The sequence below is a fragment of the Artemia sp. Qi Xiang Cuo genome, chromosome 13, assembly GCF_049724085.1.
Source record: "Artemia sp. Qi Xiang Cuo chromosome 13, ASM4972408v1, whole genome shotgun sequence".
NCBI lineage: Eukaryota > Metazoa > Arthropoda > Branchiopoda > Anostraca > Artemiidae > Artemia > Artemia sp. Qi Xiang Cuo.
In genome coordinates, this window is record NC_142806.1 from 18,181,545 (window position 1) to 18,196,733 (window position 15,189).

General features: G+C 34.5%; 1 protein-coding gene across 1 annotated transcript in view; it reads left to right on the forward strand.

Moving 5' to 3' along the window:
• The first annotated feature begins 1,138 nt into the window (after positions 1-1,138).
• tkv (serine/threonine receptor kinase thickveins) overlaps positions 1,139-15,189 on the forward strand; it is a 79,039-nt gene continuing 64,988 nt past the window's right edge. The window contains exon 1 of the mRNA XM_089099357.1: positions 1,139-1,213. The gene's annotated coding sequence lies outside the window, so the exon portion shown is untranslated. The remainder of the gene's footprint in view (positions 1,214-15,189) is intronic.

Genomic DNA, 15,189 nt, shown 5'->3' on the forward strand with positions numbered 1-15,189 from the left:
TCATTCTTTCTACCCCTGAGATATGAGTTTATGAAACCAGTTCGAATTTATGAATCCAGTTCGAATCATCTGAATTCGTCAGTCAAAATGTCGATACTATAGTTAAATTTAAGGCAAAGACGACTAAAATTGATAATAGCTCCCCATTTTTTTTATTGAACTTTAAAAAGCCACATTAGTAGAGTGCTATATTCCATTTGGGGGCATTATGTTCCTTACCATGCTAATTGAGGGCATATTTTTCCTTGGTACCTTTCTAAGCAAAGCGATCAAACACGTTTTGGAACTAGGAGTGAGATTGCATAATGCAATCAGACTAGTTTAGAGGATATGTAGAGTGCTAGGATTGATACAACTTTAGCCAACTTGGTAACGATGATCATAGATAGGTATGATCAAGGGCTTTTGAAAGTTTGGCTTCCCATTCTTTGCCGAATCTCCTTTTGAAAATTTTGCATAAGTTACACCTTGTGTTTTGATGTAAATGCTCATTTTTGACTTTTGCCGGCAGCTTCATTTTCCATTGATGTTCTTATGGCTCAAATAGCCTTTTTTTAAGGCTCAAAAGGCCTATTTGAAATAGATTTGTTCAGGCTAAGTCAAATTTGGTGAGCAGAAAGCTCTTTTTATTTGGCTGACTTTCCTGAATAAGCCATAATGTTAACAGGGGCTTACTTGATAAAATAAAATAGAACTTAATTCGTTTTGTCCGTATCAACACTAGAAAGCTTAAAGCAGTTAACACACCTGAGCAAGAAATTTAGGCCTTGGCCTATCTCACAAGGCTAAAATGAATTTCTTTTCAATTAATGTATCTTGTAGTCGCTGGTGTAAATGCCCTGTCTTCCAGTGCTTTAAGAAAGGGTATCTGGGCGACATTGGGCTATATATGAAGACTTTACTGCATATTAGAAGCCTGAGAAACTGAGAATAGATAAGCACAAGCATCAAATCAATTGGTACCAAAATATATTTAAGTTGGACCTCTCTATTACATACATTTAGTCTGTGATCTTATATTTTGTTTAAAATGGATAGATTCGACATCTATCTTTATTGTTTTACATCCATATCCAGACAAAAATCTTTAATTAGAAGAAACAAAGGAAATATGCTATAAATAAACACTTGAGATTAAGACTTCTTCTTGATTAAGAACTGAGATTAAGAAGAAGAAAGAAGAAGATTAAGACACTTGTTTTGTTTAAAATAGGTGGGTTATTGTTTTTTGCTTATTAATGGGATATTAATTTGATGTATATTAACTTATACTTTTTATTTTTATCAATTTTTACATAGGATTTGCCTAGGGTAAAAACCCAGTAGCCTAGGCTATGGGATTGAGAAAATTATATAAAGCTAAAATCCTCACACCTTGTTACAAAAAGGGATTGAGAAGAATGGTATATATAAAAAATATCTAAAAATCTAAGCTATGTGTCAATAGGCCTATGGTTTTTATTAAAATTATTTAAGATCATAGCCTAGGCCTAGTATGTTTACTTTATTCATAAGTCAATAATATGAACTGCAAAAAATTTACCATAATTTCAAGTGTAGGCTACTGGATGCTTTTTTTATGCTCTCTCCAAATATAACAATCATAGGCCTATATGTACCAATTCAGGGTGAATATTTGCACATTAAAGGGGTGGGGGTAAAGTTTATGGTCAATATCTACCAAATCATATTAGGCTATTGAGTTAAGAATAAAGTGAATACACCATTCAATGCCTTTTTTATGCTGATTATGAATATAATAGCCTAAGAATTTCTATTGTAAATGAATTTCAGCCCCCCCCCCCGCCTATATAGGCTAAACTTAACCTAACCTAACCCTGAATTGGCATATATAGAGGGGGGGGAGCTGAAATTCATTTCCAATAGAAATGCTTATTATATTTGTAATCAGCATAAAAAAAGGCGTCAAATGGTGTATTCACTTTAATCCTAACTCAATAATATGATTTGGTAGATAATGACCAAATTTATTTCTGATGCAAATGAGAGGTAAGCTTAAACTTTAGGTAAAGTTCTACGAAATTATATTATTGAGTTAGGACAAAAGTGAATACACCATTCAATGCCTTTTTTTTATGCTGATTACAAATATAATAATCATTTCTATTGGAAATGAATTTCAGCCCCCCCCTATATAGGCCAATTCAGGGTTAGGTTAGGTATAGCCTATATAGGGGGGGGGCTGAAATTAATTTCCAATAGAAATGCTTATTATATTCATAATCAGCATAAAAAAAGCATCAAACAGTGTATTCACTTTATTCCTAACTCAATAATATGATTTCATAGAACTTTACCAAACTTTACCCCCCCCCAATGTGCAAATAGGCTATATACCCTGAATTTAGGCCTAGGGGGGTAAAATTCATTTCCAACAAAAATGATTATTATAGGCCTATTCATAAAGAGCATAAAAAAGGCATTGAGTTGTAGGCTATATTCACCTTATTTGTAAGTCAATAATATGAACTGCCAAAAATTTACCAAAATTATTAGTTTATTGACTTATAGCCTATATCCTTTCAGTGTTTCAGTTTTATTTACATATTGATAGAAAGCTGATTTTCTTCTTGTTCAAAAAATGTAACTTTTATTCCTTGATATTTATTCTATAAATCACTAGTATTAAATATATTTTTTTCTTTTCAATTGCTTGTCAAAACAGAGACCAGTAAATGTTTTGGTAAATATCTACCAAATCATATTATTGACTTATGCATAAAGTGAATATACCACTTGATGCCTTTTTTTATGCTGATTACAAATATAATAACCATTTCTATCAGAAATGAATTTCAGCCCCCTATATATGCCAATTCAGGGTATATATTTCTACATTATTGGGTGGGGGTGGGGGGTGGGAGTAAAGTTTAAACTTACCTTCCATTTACATTGGAAACAAAATAAAGTGAATACACCATTTGATGCCTTTTTTTATGCTGATTACAAATATAATAAGCATTTCTATCAGAAATTAATTTCAGCCCCCCCCCCTATATATACCTAACCTAACCCTGAATTGGCATATATAGGGGGGGGGGGCTGAAATTCATTTCCAATAAAAATGCTTATTATATTCATAATCAACATAAAAAAGGCATCAAATGGTGTATTCACTTTAGTCCTAACTCAATAATATGATTTGGTAGATATTTACCAATGTTTTACTAATAATAATCACTTGCTGCAAATGAATTGTACCCCACCCCTATGTATACCAATTCAGCATACATATATTTGCACATTAGAGGGGAAGGGGTAAAGTTTAAACTTACCTCTCATCAGCATCAGAAATTGGTGGGGATAAAATTAGTTTGCATCAAAAGTGATTATTATATTTAGAAAGAGCATAAAAAAAGGCATCAAGTACTATGTTTGCTTTATTTGTAAGTCAATAATATGAACAGTAAAATATTTACCCAGAGACTACATTTTTAATTTATGCTGGCAAATTATTGGTGAAAATTTCACCAAGAAGACATGGCTCTTGTATTTTCTAGTAAAATAGGTATGGTCCAAAAACCCATCTCTATTTTTATGGAACACCAAAGAAAAGTGGTCTCTCCAAAAAAGAGGTCTTTTACCATATGTAAAATTAAATATATTTTTCAGTTCACAGATTATTGAGTTAAATAAGAAATAAAATTACCCTTAGGATCAAATTCTATCCTGAATTTAAGTATAACATATAAAAGGAAGCTACTTTGCTTAAAAAGGGTATTAGTAGAAATACTGTCTTTTATTTAGAATAGATGGGCTATTGTTCTTTGCTTATTAATTGTATATTATTTGAATATACAATAATTTTTATGTTTGGTTTATATCAATTTTTAAAAAAAAGATTAGGCCTAGGACTAGCCTAGGAAATTAATAAAATTTTCAATTCACAGATTATTGAGATAAATAAGAAATAAAATTAGCCTACCCTTTCCAGGTAGGAAGGATTATTTTTACACAATAGCCTATACTTGGAATCAGGGTAAAATTTTTGATTCTAATGGTAGGTTACTAGCCTAAGCATGGAAATGCTGACTTTCATTTAGAATAGGTTGTCATATATTTTTTTTGCTTATTAGTCAAATATAGGTCTATTATGTTAGCTCCTATACTTGGTTCATATAAATTTTAACAATAGATTAAGTGAGAATAAGACCCAGGCCTATGAAAGATTAGATGAATGGTTTTATCCACAGACTATTGATATAGGCTATGCTAGTTAAGAAATAAATTGGTCAGATTTTCTTCTTGAATCCTAATGTAGCCTCATTTTTGTCACAAATATTTTGGGGGTTGTGGGATAGGTAGTCTAGACATCAAATCCCTTCAGCTTCCTCAGAACTAAACTGTAGTAAAATTCTAGACAAGCTACTTTATGCTATCTTGGAAGGGGGTGAATCTACAGACTGAATTATGTCCTGGGAAAGTATTTTGAAGTACCTACCTCTACTCCTTCTCTCTCTAGAGGTCACTGATCATTGGTGACCTTAAAAAATATTTCCATTACAAAAATGAAACCTTGCATAACAGATATTCTGGTTAAATGAAGACAAGAAAGGTATTTTTAGCTTCATAACTTTGCTCAATCCCAATTTATGAGGTTTCAAAGATCTGAAAGTAAATTTCTTAAATTAAGAAAAAAAACAACATTGGCTTAAAATTTTACTCAAATAAAAAGAATTGCATTTTCAGAACAAAAACCAGAAAAAAACTGAAACTGAAAACTAAGGTATAATGTTGTTTTGTCAAAATTCCCATTGGTATAATTCCATAGATCAAGTAGAAAATTTTCTAAGGCTTAAAAATCAGAAGAAGGTTAACATAGTTACTCAGTAATACCTTTTCAGAGTATGTTTTTGGGTGTAGATTCATTATTGAAAGTTTCGTTTTTCTAATCTAACCACTTTCCAAAATACCAAAAAGCATTTTGTCTAGAATTTTACCCAAAACAATCTTCTTTTTTTTGTATTTTGGGTCTACTATCTTTGCTCAATTCTTATTTATAAAGTTTTTAAAGATTTGTAAAACAATTCCTTAAATCTGTAAAAAGGCATTGATATAGCTTAAAATCCTGTTATGATTATAAGAGTTTTTTTTTATCAAACTAAATGCAAAGAGAAAGAGACTTAAGACCCAAAATCAAGGTTGAACATTTACTTTTTGTAAAGACTTAGAAAGGTAATAGACCTATTATGTAATCTTATGAGCCCTAAAAATAATCAACAGGTGTGTAAGGTTGTCTAATAACACTTTCTCTGGGTATATTTAATGACCTAGATTCACTCCTAAAAGTTCAATTTACCAAGCTTATACAGGACTTTGCTATCAGAATTTATCAAAATGCTCAAATAGGGTTATTTTTCAATTACTTTGTTTCTGCTAATAGTCTACCTTTTGCAGCTAAATTTTACAATCAAGGGAAAGGTTTATGGAGGAAGAAGATCAATAAGATAGTTGAGTCAATCATAGCCAGCTGAATTCTTTGAACTGTTGTATTTGTGTTTCAGTTTGTGAAGAAAGAGCTACTGCATTGATGGGAAATATGCAGAAGAAGCAACACTCCAAAGTTTGTCCTTGATAGACAGGGCTCCTAATAGTTTTCCCTTAAAAGTCTTGGTTTATTTGTCATTTTTAAGAAATTCTTAGGAAATTTGAATTAAAATTGAATTTTAATTACCTTGTAGGCCTATTCTGTTAAAGAAATTCTCTTTTTTTTTCTTTTGATGAATAACAATTCAAAGCATTAAATTATATTTACCTTAATAACCTTAATTCTCGCACTTTGGAGCAAAATAAGATACATCTTGATCTGTTAATTGCTCCATACTTGATGACACTGGCAGATCCAGGTGGGGGTACAGGGGGCGTGCGTTCCTCCCTAACAAAGTGGTGAATTTGGGGCTATTAAATATAATATTTTTTTTGTAGAGGGTGAACAGCTTTTTAATATTTTTATGGCAGGGTGTTCTTTTTTTACTTACTATTTTGTGTACTAATATTTTTAGATCATTTTAATTTCAATGGATTTAGTAGAACTTTAACCTTTACCTGATTTTAGATTAGATTTACAACTATTTCCACTGCCTACCTACAATGTATAATATTAGAGTTTTCTTTTAAATTGCTGGTGTTTTGTTTTGCAAGTTTATCAGAGCAACCTATTATGCACCCCCCCCCCCATTAAAAAAATCCTGGATCCACCCTTGCTTGATGATGTGAATGATCAAACATGAAATGAATCCCACAGGTACTTCTAGGGAACACCATTCCATTGGACATCCAATAACTTCTTGATAGCTTCATTTTTGGGTGCTGAGATTGTTGTATCCAAGAAACTATTCCAGTTGTTTACTGCACAGCAGGAGAAAAACTGTTGTCAGTGTTGAGTTTTGACAGATGGCTTGAACAGCTTCTTTGAATATCCACTCCTGTCAGTGCCATTATTTTGGGAAATTGACAAATGAATTGGGGGGAAGGGTGGGGGTCTTGTGAAGTAAGCTTATATGTCATAAGCATAACAGCTCTCTGATGTCAGTAAACTAGTGTTGGGCAATGATTTGATTTTAAAATATATTGATATTTTTACTTTTGATATTTGATAATTGATTTCAGTATTTCTGATCAGTTTCTTTGCTCAGATTAACTTAAGTTTTTAGCAAAATTCAATGACAAAATTTGCAAGTAAAGAGTATTTTGCTCAATTTTTTTCCAAATTTGGAATAGAATATAAAAACAATCTTCTATTGCTTTAACAAATATTAAAAAAAAACTGTGATTTGGAATTACTCAGACTCAGGGAAAATAAAAAAAAAAGCTACTGGCCTCTCCTGAGAATTGGTTCAGTCGTTCAATGATTAAATTAAAAAAAAAAAATTTTCATCTGAAAGTAAAGAGTAACACTAAAACTTAAACAAACAGAAATTATTCCATATAAGAGGTGGATAGCCCTTCCTCAATACCTTGCTCTTCATGCCAAAGCTTCTTTTTGTATTTTAACACTCTCCTTAGTCTAATTAGATAGCTCTTGTGTTTCAGGAGTTGTTCTTAAATAATTCAGACAAAAAGCTAAAATTAGCATAAAGAGTAAGGTATTGAGGAGAGAGATTTGCCCTCATATATGGATAATTTATGTTTGTTTTAAGTTTTAATATTGCTCCTTACTTTTAGTTGAAAAAACTAGTTTATCATTTAATGTCTGATTGTTTCTAAAACAATGCTAGAAAACTCGCCTTTTCACTCCATGGAAAATCCCCCCAAGAAAATTTCTCCTTTGGGAAGTTCCTTCCACCTAAGACATCCCATCCCCAGACAATTCCATCCCTGCTGAAAATTCCCCCCAAAAAACTTCTTGCAGACAATTCTGCCTGGAAAATTATTTTTAAGCATACTCTTGTTTGAAAAAGACTTGTTTTTCTTTCTTTTTTTAAAACAATTTCTAATTGTTTTTCAAATCATGCTGGAAATCCTTCCTCTATGGAAATTTTTCTCAAAATTCTCACCTTCCAATGTCTCAATGAAAATTTTCTCCCACATGAAATTTCTGACATGGAGAATATCTCCTTCAGGAAATCCCCCAGCAGAAAGATCTGCCAGACAATTTCAACTCCTTTGAAAGTTTTCCCAGAATTTCTCCACATGTAAAATTGAATTGAAGAAGAGAAAGTAACTCAAATAAAAAGAATTTTGTATAAGAATTCTGGTAAATTCCCCTGTCCCCGTGTATAGTTTCCCTTTTAAAGTTCTTCTCCAGAAACTTCTCTTGCCGTGCAAAATTCTTTTCTTGGAAAATCCCCCCCCACCCATAAAATTTACTCTCCCTTAAAAATGTCTGATTACTTCCCAATAAAAAATACTATATACAAACAATAGACAAATTCCATAACTTACAACTCCTTTCTCCATGGAAAAAGCTTTTCAAAAAAAGCTTTTTTTCAATAAAAATACCAAAAATTGTTTTTTTTTTTTTTTATGTAGAGAGGTGAGGACAGGTTAAAAAAATCTAAGGGTTGCCATTCGGCTTTATTTGTTGTTTCCAGATTGGCATGCATGATTTTATTAAATAAAAAATGTAACTTATTTTAAAATTAGAACATTCGTGTTCCTGCTTTTATAGCACACTCAAACAAAGACACACTGTTGCAGCTACCAAATTAATGCTATTTAAGCACCCTAGGGTATAGGTCCTGATGATTTGACATTTTTTGTAAAAAAAAAGACACTTTTTTTACTCCAGAATGCTTAATTTAAAGACTTTTGGTTTGAAATGGGTTTCAGTGTGTAGGGAAAATATCTACAAATCTAAGTTTTTGATTAAAAGTTTGAAGTTTTATCAGAAAAGGGTACAAAACTCTGATTTTCTTAAATTGGAGTGTTTTCTGCTACAAATTTGACAGAACAAAAAAGTAACCTGTTTTTGACGTAAGTCAGAACCCAATTCAACATGTGTCAAAATATTTGGGGGATACTTGTGGGCAGATCCTAGTGGATTCAACATGCCTATTCTTTTTACTCTTTTCTTTGTTTCTCATTAAATTCTGTTAATGTATAAGTGTATACAAATCATATGGAGCATAATTTGTGACCTAGGTCTCTATAATATAATGTATGATATAATAGTGTAATATAGATCTCTTTATAAACGCTATCTGGAATGGCTCACTTGCTCTCAGCTTTAATGGTCCAACAAAAATTTCTTTGTTGTTCACAGCTAAAGTGTTTATCTATATTTGGCCATTTCAAAGTTAATCTACCAGTTCAATCCACTTTAATAAATTTTAGTTTTGACTACCATTTGTGTGGAAAGTCTAGAGTTCTTGAAATATGCATGTCCTACTTAAGATTAATAATAGTTTGGGACACCAAGACGTTTAACATGTTTCATTAGCATTTTGGGTGAGATAGGAATTCCACGCTAATTAGGGAGGGGTTAACAGAGAATATTTGTATTTTACAGCTTGGGATCTATTTGAAAAAAAAAACATGTATAAAATTTAATAAGAGTGGGTGCATTTCAAATTTATTCAGTCATAAATGAATAAGGGTGTTGTGATCAACCAAGTCAAATTCTGAATAATATCAACATAGCATGAGGCCAAGAGACAGTTCCTATGATAATGGAAAAATCTAGCATCAAATCAGTAAAACTACGATAAATTTTTTTTTTTTATCTGAAATATTGATACAAATAATAATCATCAAAATCTCTTGTTGTTGAGAAAGTACCCATAAATTCGACAACAATGTTTTTGTCAGAGGACCCTTGAATTTTAACATCAATTGTTTCTTGTCTGTTGTACATGTTCAGTGAAGTTTCAACAGTCACCTATATTTTGACAGGGCCTGTTGCTGTCTGTCGAAAATTTTGACAAAGTTGTTACAAGATATTCTCAAAAGAAATGAATCTCATAATAGAAGCTAATATCTACATTTGGCTGAAGGGACAGTTTTAGTTGGCCTGGTTTTACACTACATCAGACAAGAGTTTTTGACACTTGGAACATAGTTTTGTCAGTATAATATTACCTGCGATTTTAAGCTTAACTTTATCAAGAAAAAGCCAATATGGCTACATTTTAGAGAAGATCAGATGTATCTTGATGCATTGGTGGTGATCACAACTTTTTTGCCCAAAAATAAAAAAGTAATGACAGTTTGAACATTACATAGCTAAAGAATTGTTGGGAACTCATTTTGTGTTGAAAACAGGAAACTGATTGAATTGAATATTCGTTTCTTACCTGGGTGTATTGGATATCGTGTCCACATTTTGCATTGTTAAAATAGAATGAAGGCTTCAAGAGATGGTGTTCCAAGTCACAACTAGGCAGCGTTATCCTGTTTGGGAGTAAAATTCTGACAGTGGTTCCAAAATTGCACTGTCAAATTATTGGCGCCTTTACCCTAGTTAACCCACTATGCTCATCATACTATTAGTTAAAATTTATTTTGAAAATACTAATAAATGAGCCGTAGCCTAAATGAAGGCTATAGGTAAACATGTTCAAAGATTCCTCATTTGTAACAAGTAAATGAAAATTAATGAAAGAGATAATAGACAAAATAAGTCTGAACTTGCTGGAACCAATTCTTCCATTATTTATTTACTTGTGGTAGTCACTTCTTTCCTCCAGCTCCTATTCAATGTTTCATCTTTATGATTAGGCTAGTTAATACACTATTAACTAGGCTAGTTATTTTGAAATGGATATTGTGCTGTTAATTCTAAGGAGAAAAACCAAGCTGTTGCTAACTCCAAGCCAGGTATATTGAATAATTTTTCATTTATTGACTGTGCTTTTCCATACTCATTGAGTATGGAAGCCTGCGGATATTTTGATATTGATTCTGCCTCAATGTTTCAATTCCACCATTTAAGTATTTCTTAAAACTCAAAAAGTATATTCCTTTTTGTGGATGCCCCCCATCCTGTATTAAGGTTATGTTTTGTATTATACAGCCAGCAATAAAGTTGGAATTTGTTTGTAGACAATGGAAAAAACTTTCAGTTTCTCCACCAGTTGCTCCTCCGCGGATTTCTTCGTTGCAATTTTGGCAATAATTAATATCGCCCGGGGCTGAATCTTCATGTTCTTTATGAAATATGTCGCAAACCCAGAAAAAGAAACATTTTGTGGACAACGGAGACAACGGCATCCCGAGGGAAATAAAACGTCATCTTAAATATGCCAGGAGAGAAAATGAGAACTATTCCTACTGAAAACCTGGAAAAATTTTCTGCTGCCGCTTTTCTGCGGCTTCCATACTCAGAAATCCGCAGAAATCCGCAGAAATCCTAATTCGCTTTTCATACTCATTGAGCCAAGGACATATCAGTTTAATAAGATTATCATTGGCACGTAATTTAGAGAGGATGAGCATATTGCTGCGGATGAGCATAAAAACAATATTTTCGTCTTGCGCAATTTTCTGCGGATTTCATCGGCAGTCTCTGTCATCACTGTTTTAAAGGCTCCCATCTCTTCTCGGGGGTTGGGTTTTCATCAGAACTGAGGGCGTCAAATTGGTTAGTCAGTTCCAAATTGAGGGCCTGCCGAACTTCTTTATCTTGGAGCTTACCAATGTTGAATCTGGCCTTGGGCTTGTTTTTTCTCCGAGTTGCAAGGCGTAGCAAAATTTTTGCAGCAGCAAGCCTGGGGTCAGACCCAGACTGCGAGCCTGTGTCCGCACCGTTGTAAGAGCGAGAGTCCTGTACGGAGCTTCTTCTTCGCTGGCGTACGAGAATGAAGTCTATTTGAGCCTTAGTGACACCGTCATTTGAATGCAAATTGCAAATTTTCACCCTTTTTGATTTTATTTTTCATTTTGTTACTTTCTCTCTTCTCTGAGTTTCGTTTGTCATTTGAATGCCAAGTTAAAAGGTGGCTAGGTTTGTGAGTTCAAGAGTATGATCCCGAATATTTTGACCGCAATGTCTATAAGACTTAATCCGCGGTAATTTTTGCATTCGGTTTTATCTCCTTTCTTATAGAAAGGGAGAATGACTGATGTCTTCCAATCTTTTGGGAAAGAATTGGTCCTCCATTCTTCTTCGAGAATGCCATAGGTGAATATTGTTGGTAATTGAAACTTCCTGAGTATTCTTTTTTCTTTCTTTCTTCCTCTTCTTCCATAGCTGTACCTATATATATGCCTTAGGTTTCAACTTAAAAGTTCACCGGGCCCTTTTAATATGACTTGTAAATATTATTTTTCGACAGGTTGGCATAAGATGCACTTAACTCGGCCTAAACAGTTTTTGAACTGCCTCTTCAAAAATTAAAATTCCTCCTCTAGCATTGCAGCCCACCCTGGTAATCAGAAGATTTCTGAAGGAATTTTTGGAAAATCTGTCTCACTCCTGTTATGACAAGCATTGCGTAATACCAGAACTTTTCGCTAAGGTTTCGTGATTGCACAGTCAAACTGAAATTTTCCGTACCCTAACAATCTCTTACTGGAGAGTAGAAGAATTCATGCTTTCAGTTAGCAATGTCTAATTAAATAACCGTAGTTTATTGATTTTAGTTGATTAATCAACTAAAACTAATGGTCTTAAAGAATCTAATAAATGAGAATATAGATGCTTTGAAGTCAACGTTTCGCTAATTTTGGGACCCTTAGGCATGAAAGGTATATCTCCATTTTATTAGTAAAGACAAAACTAAGAAAAAATCAAATGACGCAATTGTTGCATGGATTAATTTTCTTGTGAATATTGGTGCCGTCAATTTATTTTCCAAAAATAAATCAAGTTCACTTCTAAAAAAAAGTGCTTGGTACTCAATGAAAATTTATTATTTTTAAGTTATTAAGTTTCAATTTATAGAAATTTTCATGGGAACAGTGAAAAGTTTGGAATCAACTGATTAATTTGATGCTAAATTTAAGGAAAAAAATTTTTAAGTGAAATTCATTTAGATTGACAGTTATTATGTCTGCATAACTAGCTTTAAGTTAACTTTACATAGTTAAATATCGCATAATTATGTCTTTTAATGGTCTTCATCGTGATTTTTTTTTTTTTTTTGCATCATTATGATGCATAGTCCCAAAATTGTATTACATTTAGCCCAATTCTTGCAGTAACAGTAGAACAAGACAAAATTGCCAATTTGAATGAAGGCCTTATAAGTTTTTGTGTGCATGTAATTTTTTATGTGCATTTTAGTTTTGGTTTGGTTATTTTAGTTTTTGTGTGTGTGTGTGTGTAAGTTTTTGTGTGTGTGTGTGTAATTTTTTTCGTGTGTGTGTAAGTTATCGTGTGTGTGTGTAATTGTTCGTGTGTGTGTGTAAGTTTTTGTGTGTGTGTGTAAGTTTTTTTACGTGTATAAGTTTTTGTGTGAATGTATGTGGAGCGGGGGAGGACCTTTTGGTCCCAGGGAGGGCGTTTGGGGATCCGGGGGCCTTTGAGGACCGGGGGCTTCCTTCGGGGTTGGGGTAGGAGGATTAGAACCCTTTGGGGTTGGGTTAGAGGACCTCACAACACTGTTCAAATGAAACTTGTGTATTATAACGACCACAGAGTTTCACCATTAAATTCTCTTCTAAAATCTCTTCAAAATCATCTTTTAAATGTCTCTAACTGTTTCGCTGAAATAGTTCCATAACCTGTCTAAAACAGTTTCGCCCAAATAATCCCTAAACGTAATTCAGCGTGTTCCTTTTGTTTTTGGCATCTCTGCGCTAATGCATTTCAAATTAATAAAAAACATGATTCCCGCGCTAAAACAATTCATCGCTAAGATGTTTCTTGGAGAATTGTTTCCATGGCCATTGGCTATTAATATCCTTTGGAGTTCGACCAAAAGAGTTGTTTCCGAGACAAAGACATTAATGACTTGGATCTATTCCTGGAGAATCGTTTCTAGGTGAAAATTTTTAAAGTCTGACAGATGATGTCATTGGTTGATTGATCTGTCAAGAAAGGGGAAATTAATTTGTTGTTTCTAAGGGGAATTATTGATTCACGATAGGTGAATTGAGGTCGACAGCACAGGTGTTCCAAGGTCGATGTTGTTGTTGTTGTTGTAAGTGCACGCTCTCAGCGAATGTCAAGGTCGATGTTGTTGTTGTTTGGAAATTTAGGTCATTGACCCCATTAACCACGTGTTCTCCCTAATGACTCTATGCCCATATTTGGTGTGGGCGTGGGAGTCTATGCCCTTATTTGGTGTGGACGTGGGAGTAGCACCCCCCTCTCTACTGAGACCTTCTTGAACCATCTTGAGCGATCTTCTGCCAGCTGCTCTGCAAAAGCGTGCCACTGTGATGACCATCTGTGTTCGAACTTTCTGAATCCCCCGATAGGTTCAAGGTCTGACTTGGCCAGGTTCCACCAGTTCTTCCTCTGTCCTCCTTGGCGTCTCTTCCAGGAGCTATTAGGCTCGACTAGAAGTATTTGGCGAGGCATGTATTCTGGCGGCCTCCGTAATACATGTCCCAACCATTTCAAAGGGCGTTCTTTAATAGTGAGCGCAACATCTCTCTGAATACTGCACATTCGACGTAGATCCGCGTTGGAGATACGGTCACGCAGCTGTATTCTGAGAATTATTCGCAGACAGGTATGCTCAAACACCTTCAGTGTATTCTCATGCTGTAGTTTTACCGACAATTTTTCACATCCGTAAAAGAGAACGGTGCGGACTAGTGCCATGTAGATTCGAACTTTCGTTTGGACGCTGACTTCGCGGCGATTCCATAATGGTTTCCGAAGGGAGGCAAAGACTGTCTGCGCTTTCTGTATTTTCAGTTGGATATCAGCGTCGGAAGATCCGTCAATACATATCTGGGAGCCTAGGTATGTGAAACGGTTGACTTTTTCCAGCTGAACTTGATTGACAGTTAGTGTGAATGGTCCTGTGTCGTGGTTAATAGCCATGAATTTCGTTTTCTCTGTGCTGACTTTCAAGCCGATCAGGTCTCCCCAGGCCACCACGTTATCAAGCATGTTTTGAGCTTCTACGGGGTCTGATAGGAGGCCAACATCATCCGCATAATCGAGGTCAGTCAGTGAAAGATTATGTCTGATCTGAACTCCTGGATAGGACGAAAGTGCATTTTCAAGCACCCAATCGACGGAATAATTGAACAAAGTCGGAGAGAGGACGCACCCTTGTTTTACTCCGAACTCAACCAGGAATTCTTCAGTTTCTTCGCCATAGACTTGAACTCGGCTCACTGACGCGTCATAGTGTGCCTTCATCAGTTCAACAAACTTCAGCGGCATTCCGTCATTCTCTAGGATCTTCCAAAGTTTCTGGCGAGTGACAGAGTCGAAGGCGGCAATGAAGTCCAGGAACATCAAGATCAGGGGTAGATTGTACCTTTCAAACTGCTGGATAATGAGGCGAAAAACGAAGATAGTATCAGTACAGCCTCTACCTGGCCGAAAGCCGGTTTGATTTCCTCGGGTTCTTTCCTCCCTTGCCCCTTTGAAGCGGTTCAAGAGTATGATCCCGAATATTTTGACCGCAATGTCTATAAGACTTAATCCGCGGTAATTTTTGCATTCGGTTTTATCTCCTTTCTTATAGAAAGGGAGAATGACTGATGTCTTCCAATCTTTTGGGAAAGAATTGGTCCTCCATTCTTCTTCGAGAATGCCATGGAGCTGTTCAGCAGTGACCTCAGGGCATTGTTTGTACACTTCCGGGGAAAGGCAGTCTTCAC